We start from the raw sequence: 12,126 nt of genomic DNA on the forward strand, positions 1-12,126 counted from the left end.
CCCCTGCCCTCTGCAAGACCCTTTGTCACACTTTTGCTTAAATCAGCCATTTATATCCAGGCAGGGAGAAGAGGGTTCCTTGGCTGAAATTAAAGCCTAGGCTGCTACTTTTGACTGAACATAGCTTGTGCACCTTTAAAAACTGTCAGATCAAGGGCAGTTCGGGGGGGGGGGAAGATTCCTATTACTTCAGTTGTTTCCTGAGAAAATCTTTACCAGCTGAAGTCATGTTAAAGACAAAGAAGATTGTGCTGGATTCATTGGTGGATGAATTATGGTCTTGGGCTGATTTCTTACAGCTTTCATAGCCAGCACCCACAAACATAGGTTTAGGGGGCTGGGATCACAAAGTGGAATGAGTTAGAGGCTTTCGAGCAAATGTAAGAACTCTCAGTCTTGGATCTAAAGAAGTTCAAAGCATGTGCAAAGACTGTTTCCTATAGTGAAAAACAGTTGTAACCAGTACCAGAAAATCTGGTCATCTTGTGGTCAGTAAGATTGCATACATACAAATATACCTTCCTCCAGGAGCAAGTGTGCATTTTTCCATTTTCCCTCCTGCTCTCACTCTTCTATGCTTGGCTTAGATGATAGTGCAAGCATTTATGCTCACCTCCATAAGTCTCTTGGCTATTTTTAGCTCCCCCTAGGTGCTGAACATGTTTCTATTTCAAACATTTATTTGGTGTGATCATTGATATTATTTGAAGCCAGCACATTTCTTAAAAGACTTGAAACATTGCTCTTGATGGAGCAGAGGGAGTTTGGAAGGGTTTTCATGATTGTGGTCTGCACACTTCCGGGGGAGGGGCACTTTTGTGTTTCCCACAAGGGCCAGCCAATTGGTGTTCTGAACATCTGGCTTCTCCTGGCAACAGGAAAAAGCAGTTGCTCCTGAGCTCAATTCAGTCTGGAAGTTTGTATGTACATCCCAGGTGTGGTGACTGTGGATCTTCTTAAGCGGTGAACAACTTAAAAAGTTCAGGACTTTTCGTTCAAAGGAATAGCAGTGTGAGCAACTCATATAGAATGTGGATATTAGGACTTGATTTTTGGTGGAAATTCTCAGCTCCTGATGAGGGAACAAGCAATGGGATTTCCTGAGGAGGTTCAGCAGTTCTCTTTTCACCCCCCCCCCTCCTCCCCACAGAGAGTTTAGATTTTAAAATACCAAACTGGCTTCCTGCTGTGTTGTTGCCTCTTCTGCTTTGTTGACTAGATAAAACATGATTCTCTCCCCCCCTCCCAATATCCTTGTAAATACTTGACTAGCACTGGCCATGTAGAAGAGTGCTATGGCTTTTGGACTCTCTGTCTTCAGGGAGTCATTTCCATTGTGATTTGTGTGCTGAATTACCCCTGCTTATTTGCCATGGAATCCCAGTGCAACAACAGTAAATTCTAAGTGATGTTCAAGGGTGCATGTTGAATTTGTGTGGAGCACAGGCTAAGCCTGGTGGGCTTTGTCAGGAGTGGGGAACTGGCTCCAGCCCGTGTGCTGAACGCTTACCTCATATATCTCATGGGACACATTTAACAGGCTGGTAGGGCCACCCGCCTGCAAATGCCTGACATCGTTCTAATGGGCCTCACTCTCAGTGCTGATCAATGCTGAGTGCAAGGTCCATGTGCTGCATTGGGGAGTTATCCATTAGAAACCCTGGTGTAGCCAATCTCAAGTGGTCAGTCAATGAGTCCTGCTTGGCAAGGAACAATTAGGAATACACTCTAGAGACTTACGACTGATCTTTTCCAGCCATGCCCTTACCTGCCATCACATATGTTGTGATGTCATAAACCAAATTGGAGCTATTGAGGAGCCTAATGGGTCTATTGAGGAGTTTCTGCACCATTGAAATATGTAAACAAAGTGCAGTTTTATACACACTTAATGTTCATTGATAGTTACGCATTATTGGGAAGATAGTGTTGGGCAAGCTTCCTTTCAGAGATGCTTGCTTGCCATGGAAGATCTGATTGAATAACTCTTGAGATGCTTCCAAAGCTGAAGTCAAGTCAGCATGGTCAAGCATCTACAGAGCCCACCTGGGTGCCAACTGACAAGAGTCTCCTAGACATGCTGCAAGGAGGAGGTGGACTCACTGAGAGAGAAGGGCCCATGGAGGGTGACTTGCCAAAAGACCCTTCAAAAGCTGGAATTCACTCTGTAAATCTCTGTGTAACTTTGTAAGACTCCTGCAAGCACATCTTTGAAGCCATAACAGAGTGTTGAAATAGAAATGGGGGTAGCCCCGGGTCCAGATTCTGCTTAGTGACAAATGGCATTGGTCCAAACTTTTTCTTTCAGCCTGCCTACCATGCAGGATTGTTGTGGTGCTAAAGTTAGGCAGGGGGTGCTGGTGGAATCCCATGTATCCTGTCCTTAATTACTTGGAAGAAGAAGAAGAGGAGGAGGAGGAGGAGTTTGGATTTGATATCCCGCTTTATCACTACCCAAAGGAGTCTTAAAGTGGCTAACATTCTCCTTTCCCTTCCTCCCCCACAACAAACACTCTGTGAGGTGAGTGGGGCTGAGAGACTTCAGAGAAGTGTGACTAGCCCAAGATCACCCAGCAGCTGCATGTGGAGGAGCGGGGACGCGAACCCGGTTCACCAGATTACGAGTCTACTGCTCTTAACCACTACACCACAATGGCTCTCTCTTACTTGGAGAAAGCCTGAAGAAAGTTTTTAATGTTTAGTGTTCTGTTGGGAGCTGCCCAGAGTGGCTGGGGAAACCCAGCCAGATGGGTGGGGTATAAATAATAAAATTATTATTATTATTCCAAATGCAATAAATAAAAACAAGCCTCTGCGGGATTAAATTCCAGTGTGGTTTAAATAGCCTAACCCTTAAGCCTTTTCTTCTCATAGCTTTCCAGAAGCATGGACTGATTGCTCCTGGATAGAACAGTGTTTTCTTCTCTGCAATGAAAAATAAATCTCCATGCATTTTAGTTGGTGGAGTCATAAATATTCATAACCTGCCACAATAACATGTGACCTGTAGTGTCCTTGACCTCAAAAGTCAGATACGGTTCTCTTATGGCTCTTTTTATTACATAAGAAAGCAGGTTTTAAGTTGGTGCTGTGGATTCTGTTTTAAGAGATTGTGAGTACAGGTGTCAGGCTTTGCAACTGAAATCACTTTCAAGCAGGTGGATGTTATTTGTAAAAGAGACACTTAATATAACTGACTTAAATGCAAGCACACACATATTGTAAAGCTTCCAGTTTTAGCCTCCCTCCATGCAGGACAACACCACTTGATGCACTGTCACTTGATGGGCATCCACCAGCCTGGAACTGTCCAGATGCTTTGGACTCCAACTCCCATCAGCCTCAGTTGGAGTCAGAAAGAACTGGAGGGCATCAGGTTGGAGAGGGATGGGCGATTGAAATCTGCAGGAGCTCCTTGTCCATTTACTGTCTCTGGCATTTAGAATTGCTGCTGAGCCTGCTTGTTGTCACATCAACAGGTATGACCCATTTGAATGGCAGGGCCTTCTTTGTGGTGACACCTGGAGTGCAGAACTCCCTCCCCATCGAGTTGCAGCTGTTCCTCACATTGTCATCTTCCTGTCAACAGTTAAAAACATACTCAAGTGTCTGGGGAATGGTGATTGGGAATGATTGCCCATTATTTATTTCTACTGTATACAGCATGGCACATTCTTACTGTTTTTAATATTAGTTTTATATTATGACATTTAAGGATTTTGATTGGAGTGATTTGGTTTGTAGTATGCAACCTTAAGCTGTGGCAGAGAAGGGTGTGGTAAAACTGTAACAAATAAATTACACCCATGTGTGAACCAGTCTTGAACCGGGTGGATGTTGTTGTTTAGTCGTTTAGTCGTGTCCGACTCTTCGTGACCCCATGGACCAGAGCACGCCAGGCACTTCTGTCTTCCACTGCCTCCCGCAGTTTGGTCAAACTCATGCTGGTAGCTTCGAGAACACTATCCAACAATCTCGTCCTCTGTCGTCCCCTATACCAGGTGGATAGGGAGAGCCTAATGACACAGTGTGCTATATGTATTTACTCCAACCGTTCGTTTCTGACAAAATATGAGCATGCTTATATGTGCATGCATACACAAGCAAAACCCTAGTTATGAGAACAGTCTACTTGTGTGAGCAGTGTAACATCATAAGTAAGAACCACATGTGTTTGTGTCTCTGCTGTTTTGCCATTCATGTGACTAGAGTGCTTTATGGTTGCTGGTGCATCCTTGGGTCTTTGCTGTCAGAAGCGTTCATGTGTCCTTGCTTTGTACTGGCTGTGCCTGGCTCGAAACAGTTAAGACAGCATGTGAGGATATTGCCTAGCAACAGCACCACTGGTTCCCTCATTATCTCCTCCTCCATTTCCCATGGATAGCGGTTCCATCAGAGGTATGGGAGAAGGAAGAGGGATGCATTGAGGGAGAGAATTGTGGGAGGCAAGTTATCTAGGAGGAACTTCTGACTGCTTTCCTCTTTTTCTTGCTCACCTCACTCTCTGTCCCTTGGTCATGTATGGTTGCGGTTGGTGAACACAGGGAACTGTCAAATTCCAGTTTGGATCAATATTGTCTGCACTGGCTGGCAGTAGCTCTCCAAGGTCCTAAACAGCATCTTTGTCAGCCCCACCTGGCACCCTCTGCATACAAAGCTCTTTCCACTTAGCCCCCTTTCCATTTGATTACAGAGGACTGTGGCACCTAACAGACAGTGTCTGTAAGTGCCTTTGCACCTGCACCTTCCAAATTGTTGGGTGCAGGTGCAAAGTGCTTCCCTTGCTTGAGGCAGCATGAGTAGCAGCACGTACATTAAGCTGGATAGGTCTCTTCATCCCACCCACACCAGGTTTTTGCCCCTGCATTCCATTGCACTAACATAGGTGGTGCTTCTGACATGACAGCTATGGCTCAGTCGGTAGAACATGAGACTCTTAATCTTAAGGTTGGTGGGTTTGAGCTCCACATTGGGCAAAAAGTTTTCTGCATTGCAGGTGGTTGGACTAGATGAGCCTTGCAGACCCTGCAACTCTATGATTCTATGATTGGCATGCAAAATCTTCCTCTCTACAAACTCATATTATCAAGAAAGTGACTTGGCACTTCTTAAGACACTTTTGTGCAAAAGCAAATTTTTATGAGTGTTGGATTTTTTATATGGTTTCTTGAGATGCTGTTTTCGGGTGGGAAAAAGGCAAAGTCTACTTCAATCTCCCTGTAAATTACTGTTTCACAAAGTTCTGGCTGTATTTAAGTATCTTAAATATAGTCATAGTTTTCCAAACACTTATTTGAAACTCAAAAGATGTGATTTTTCTTGAAAGCAACGAGTGTAATTCTTCACTTGAGACAGCAAAAGACTGGGACAAATATTTTATTTATTTCATAACTGCTCCCCTTCCCCCTTATATGATGACAAACACCAGATTGGCTCGCTAGTAAAAATCGATAAAAAACCTCACAGAAATAAGATACCACAAAATGCAACAACAGCAACAACAACCCACAGATTTACCATAACCACAAGCACTACAATACATCAGGTTGAAAATCTGAAGGGAAGAATCAAATTAATCAAAGACATGCTGAAAAAACTAAGGCTTATCCAATATACATCTTATACCCCACCTCTCACAAAAATCCCCAGAAATGTTAAGATCAACTCTTTCTAGCCTGTATGCTGAGCTGGTGCAGATCACACAAGATTGGAGTCACATGCACTTTAATTTTAGATGTCCTCAAGGTATATGCGCCTTTGCCTTCCCCTTTAGGCAGTTGTGAAAAAGGCAGGTGCTAAGGATCATTAGGAAAGGAATTGAAAATAAAACTGCTAGTATCATACCTTCATACAACTCTATGGTGACACCACAGTTGGAATACTGTGTATAGTTCTGGTCACCTCACCTCAAAAAGGATATTGTAGAGTTGGAAAAGGTTCTGAAAAGGACCTTTTCAGATGAAGACATCTAGATGTCTTGAAGACACTAGACGACTCGCGGGGTCCCTTCCAACTCTACAATTGTATGATTCTACGGACACTTCTGCAAGCAATTTCCCCATATATAATCCAATTTTGTATGCTGTTTTTACTAACATATGTGAGCGTTTCCCTAGTTTTTGGTTGGCGAAATACACAGGAAAATTCAGTGAAATACAAAAGTCAAAGGACAGCTGCATGTTGGGTCACATTTTGGATGGAATTTAACGTTGAGCTGACACAATTGTTCCATCAGTGCAAGCATTTCTGCTTCCAGGGGGATTGATCTCCCTTCCTCCCCCTGCATACTGTTCCACAGGTTCTCCTGTCCCTCTAACATGGATTTTGGGGAGGTGTGGGGTGTGTGTGGAGAAACTCTCAAGTTGCAGTGTTCAGTGTTTTTATATAAAGAAAAGGCAAGTAAGAGATGACATGGCAGAAGTTTATAAAAATACCCAACTCCCTCAACCATTCCTCATAAGGCTCAGTTTCCCAAGCCATCATCATCTTCGTTGCCCTCCTTTGCACATGTTCCAGCTTGTCAATATCCTTCTCTAACTGTGGTGCCCAGAATTGGATACAGTACTCCAGGTGGGGCTTGATCAAGGCTGAATAGAGCAGTACTATTACTTCTCTTGAGCTGGACACTATACTTCTGTTGTGCAGCATACAACAACATTAGCCCCCCCCCCTATTGCTGCTGCATCACACTGTTGACTCATGTTAAGCTTGTGGTCTACTAAGACCCCTAAATCCTTTACACGTGTACAGCTGTCAAGACAGGTGTTCCTCAGCCTATTCAAATTCATTTTGTTAATTCTTGCCTAGTTCTCCAATCTGTTAAGGTTATCGTGACTCTATCTTCTGCGGTATTCACTACCCCATCCAGTTTGGTGTCATCTGAAAATTTGATTAGCAACCCCTCAATTCATTTGCCCACATGATATATAAAGATGTTGAACAGCACTAAGCCTGGGACAGAACCCCACATCACTTTTTTCCAGGATGACAAGGGACTATTGGTGAGCACTGTTTGGGTTTGGCCAGTCAACCAACTACAAATCCACCTAACAGCCCACATCTGTGATACAACTCATTTATGGTATTCTCTCACTGTTAGACTTATTCATGTGGCTGCCTCCACACATTTAATCTATGTGTGGAGGGGTAGCAGGAGCACAGTTGCTGATCATCATCCCCCAACACCACAAACATGCTGCTGCCATCATCCACACTTCAGGCAAAATGTATCTGTTGTATACATATGGACTTGGCACATCATGGAGAAGCCAATCAGCAAGAGAGGCTGTGCCCATACAGTACACTGAGCATGTGGGTGTTGGGGCTGGGCCAAAGGAGCACATGACACTCAGGTGTGGGACTAGAATGAATGGTTGCTGTCTTCCCCTTCACATATAGACTAATCATATGGAGGTGACTGCAGTACTTCGGATGGGGTCAGGGTTGGGCCATTGATGGTAGTCAAAGGTGAGACAAGAAACAGAAGCTGTGGGGCAAGTCAGAAGTCAGGACCAAAGTACCAGTGCACACTAGACCAACCCTGCTGGATCAGGCCACAGGTCCGGTTAGTCCAGCATCCTGTTCTCACAGTGGATAGCAAGATGCTCGAGGTAAGCCTGCAAGCCAGACATGAGCACATAGTAAAAGAGGTGGAGGTGGAGGAAGAAGGCCTTAGAATGTGATCTGAAGGTACATGACGTAGCAGCCTTCCCAAAGACAAGCAGGTCTAGCTCTGGTCAGTGACTGTATGGAAAATCACCTGAGAGCCATGTGAAAGGTTGGCTATACATGTAAAAATAAACTCTCTATTTTCTGAAAAAATGAACTTACTGCTGTGTTAGAATTGCAAAGAACGGCCCTGGTGGGGATGAATGAAGCAGGCTTGGCTGCCTGTCTCTTAGGGTTTAATGTCCTTGTTAAAAATGGACACCTTTCTCTGAATTGATATGATGAGTGTAACGAGAAAAACAAAATCTGCCTTGCGTGTTTTTCTTTCTTTCCGATCACTGTTTGTTCTCGCACAGTGTGAGCTGCTGCTCTGTGGCAAGCCTCATTCCTTTGGTAAATGTTGCTGCTGTGTTGTTTGGAGATGGTGAAGAATGATTGTTACGGGTTGTCAAGGTTTTCCAACAGTCCCAGTTGCTGTAATATGGGAAACGGGTAATTATTACCTGGTGCTTTGCGGTGCTGTCTGATGTGGTGTTAGGAAGGAAGCTAGTTCAGTGGATGGCCTTGGTTTTGTTTTTATAAAAGAAGCAATTAAATGAGGTTACCACTCTAGCTATACCTTCTATTTATACAACCTCCTTTTCTTTTCTTTTTTAAAAAAGAATTGAAATTCAACACATTTATGTAATTCAGTGAACTTGGCTTACGATAAACACTGCATGGTAATGTGAAACCCATATCTATACTCATACCATGTGCTGCTACTGCAGCAGCCTGATCTGATGGTGTTTAATGTGTAATTGGGAAAATCCCGTTGACTAACAGAATTGTTTTAGCACTCTTTTACTGTTGATGATCTGTTACTCTGGGCATATTGCTGGATTGGGCAAAGATACTCTGCTGCTGTTTAAGGTAGTGCATATATTTTATGTGAGCCTGCTAGCCTGCAAATGGAAAGACACAAATTCAAATGGGGCATTTGGTTCACATGGTTACTATTGTCATGAGACCATTAATATAGATACAGGAATGGGCAAATAGTTTGTTTTTGGTGCATGCCATTTTTTTTTGCACGTGTTCACTCTATAAGTCTGCTCCATCCCATGTTCCTATTGATCTGCCATTATTATTTTTAATCTGCATGACGATGTCTGAGAGATACAGTTCAGAATTCACAGAAACTGAATTTCCTAGGACCTGTCTTTGGGTAGATACAGATATCTACACCTAAACCTGGTTACTGTTACCTGCAGTGTCTTCTCCCAATCTCCTTCCTGAGTTATAATGGTATTACAGAATGAATAGTTTAATTAATAAGGAGGAAGGGTCAGTCAGTGTTGGCAATTAGTGCTGCTGTGAGGGACATAGAAACTTAATTGGTGGGTATGTTAGGGCCAAGGGTCAAGTGATCCCATCTGCTGCTTAGGGAATAGAGAAGCTAAACATGGGGGCGGGGTTCAGTGCTGGGGTTAAGGTGCTTAGGAATTGAAGGGGGTGTCAGTGGTGTGTGAATAGAGTCCGCATGGGGCCCCCGCATGGGGGCCCTATGGGCAATACACACTGTGGACCACTGAGCTTTCACAGCAACTTCCTGGTGTTCATGATGAGATTATCAGAAATAGTGAATCAAGTTTCCCTGAAAGATTATTTGTCCCCAGCTTCTCCAGCAATATACCTCCACAGGTGAATGGTAGGGGTGCTCCAGGGCTCATCCTCCTCTGTTTTCTTGGAGCAATGGTGAAGCTTCATGGTCTTCAACAGGATTCCCACGTGTCTTGAGTGTGTTCTTTGCCCCAGATCATGACTCAGAGTCCTCTACAACAGGTGTGGCTTCCATCACAGAGAAAGGGCTAATCATTTGACTGCTCCCCCCCCCAAAGGAAAAAAGATATAGCTAATTGACCAATCAACTATTTTTAATGCATTAGTGTTATGGGCACAACAAAGTTTTGTTTGATATCTATGCTAATCATAACAAATGAGAGAGCTGTTGTGAAACAATTACACTGGATTGTATCCAACTAACTTTTACTCAGAGTTGAAATTAATAGACCTAAGTTAATCACATCCAGTCATTTCATTGGGTCTACTCTTATTAAATATTAGTTCACTGTAATCCACTAATTGTAATGAATTGCTCATTTTTATTTTATTGCATATTTTACAGCACCATCTCTCCACTACTCCCCATAACTCAAGCTAGTTCCCTGTCCCCCTTTTGATCCTCACAATAGCCCCATGGGGTAGGCTAGTCTGAATGTGTGCAACTAGCCCTTAGAAGCTTTGTGGCTGTGTGAAGATTTGAACTTGGCTCTCTCGGCTCCTAATCCATTACTTTCCCCACTAGGACAGCCTTGCTTCACCTGGTGCCCTCCAGGTATTTTGCATTGTAACTACCATCAGCTCCAGACAGCATTGGCAGTGATCAATGATGATGGAAGTGGAAGCCCAGGGTTCTGTCCCAGGCAGTGGTCCCTGCCACAGGACAGTGCTTACACACAATCCAGAGACACCAGTTCAAATACCACCAGCACCAGTTCCAAATCTAAGAAGCAGAATCAGGCCAAGCATAGTTCAGGTTCCAGCAAGGCAAGGTCAAACACAGCAGAGTGTAAGTGCAGATAAGCAAGAGGACAAAGTCCAAAAGGCAAGCAAATAAGCAAGATAATTAGCACCCTGGATAGCTCAAAGAGTTTCCTCAGCTGCTGGTGAGATGAAGCAGACTTGAATATTGCTCCAGCAGCCCGCAAATTCTGCTTGACCCATAAATAGACCTTCAACTTCCCTTGAGCAACTGCTGTCACCTCTGATGAGTGGAGCCTCTTATCTTTTAGAGCCATAGACTCTAGCGGCACTGGATAAGCCATGGTTCTTCCATGGTCTCTGAGCCCTCTGAGTCTGATTTCAAATTCTTTAGGTTGGAGAGATGCTGGTATTCCTCAGGTACTGGAACTTCTAAGAAGGAAGGGGTATCAAAGGCTGAGGTTCAGAGGGTGCATCCTCCTCCCAGGGAGAGATGTCCTTTGAGTCTATGACCTCCTCTCCAGATGATGGAAATTCAGAATTATGACATTCGGCAACAAATAGAAGGCACCAGGTTGGCGAAGGTTGCACCCAGGTATTTTCCACTGGTGTCTGTGTTATTGCTTGGAAATGCATTCATTTCTAGCAAGTGGCCAGCAGGAGAAGCCCTTCCTCACTGCTGGAAGGTCAGGGGCAACACTGTCCCAATTTCTGCCCTTCCTAACAAATGACAACAAAATAAAACACGAAAGATCAGCTGCCATCTTGTACAGACATACATAGAATATTTAACCATTGTCAAGTAATGGCTGTTACTCAACCACTTGAGAGATAAATGGACTGACAATCCTTGTTGCAGATGATCAGTGGTATGTTGACAGACAATTGGATGTGGATATTCAAAAGCTGCTGGGCCAGGGAGATGCCTCAATTTGGAGAGCTCAATTTCATACACCAATTAGAGGTAACCAGCCAGATCTTCCAGCTTTTGTCTCATTTATTCTCTTGGTGCCAGTTAGTGTACAGAATGCAGAGGTTAACAGTTCCTCTTCCACGTTAGACCAGCAGCAATCTCTTGTCAACAAACTTTCACAGACAGTTCTTGCTTCTGAACTGTCCATACATACAAGTGCTGTTAGTACACAGCCCCCTTCTTGAGATGCTTCTGGCCACCATAGATTACATGAATAATCCTGATCCAGTTTGCAGGAACCTATTTGCTCCCATTTTTAAAGTCTACAGACTCTGTCCCTGTAATGCTGACAAGGTGAAACCAGAAGTATAGGAAGCTTTGCCTGAAACTAGGAAGGAAAATTCAATTATAACCCCGACCCCCCCCCCACTTTCTCGAAGGAGCTCAGGGTGCTTTATATGATTTCCTTTCCAACTTTCTCTTCACAGTAACCCTATTATGGGTAATCTAAATAGTATTGGAAATGGTAACTGGTTTAAGGTTACCCACTGAGCTTAATGACAGAATGAGGATTTTAACCTGAGTCTCCCTGAGAGTGATGGAAGGTCATTAAATCCCATTGCTCCCCAGAGACTTTATGTACTGCATTCAATGTGTGTGGTGGCAAGAAGTTCCATATGCTGGCTACTGTAGGCAGCTGGATTGCTTGGTTTTTGTTTTATTTTTGTTTTTAAATGAGGAAATATATTTTAGATTAACGTAAAGGGATCTGTGGATTTGGAAGAGGACCCTTGATCTGATCTGCCAAAATTAAATCAGATGAGTCTGCTTTGGAATTGTGAGTTTGGTGGATCCCTTCCTCACTGTCAGCTAGAAATTTGTTCTCTTTCATTCAAGTATTATGTTTTGTGTGTGTACAGAATTATGCAATGCATGCTGCCTGCCTGTTAGCATCTTGTGGAAGAAAGCAAGTTACAACCTTAGTGCAAAACTGTTGCAATGGTGGGCTTTGGGATCTCAGA

The 12,126-nt window shown here is 43.6% G+C and overlaps 1 protein-coding gene across 4 annotated transcripts in view; it reads left to right on the forward strand.

The window, feature by feature from the left end:
• CSMD2 (CUB and Sushi multiple domains 2) overlaps positions 1-12,126 on the forward strand; it is a 492,033-nt gene that overhangs the window by 12,859 nt on the left and 467,048 nt on the right. The gene's annotated exons all lie outside the window — the stretch shown is intronic.

The sequence above is a fragment of the Podarcis bocagei genome (assembly GCF_964188305.1).
Source record: "Podarcis bocagei genome assembly, chromosome: 7".
NCBI classification, from domain to species: domain Eukaryota; kingdom Metazoa; phylum Chordata; class Lepidosauria; order Squamata; family Lacertidae; genus Podarcis; species Podarcis bocagei.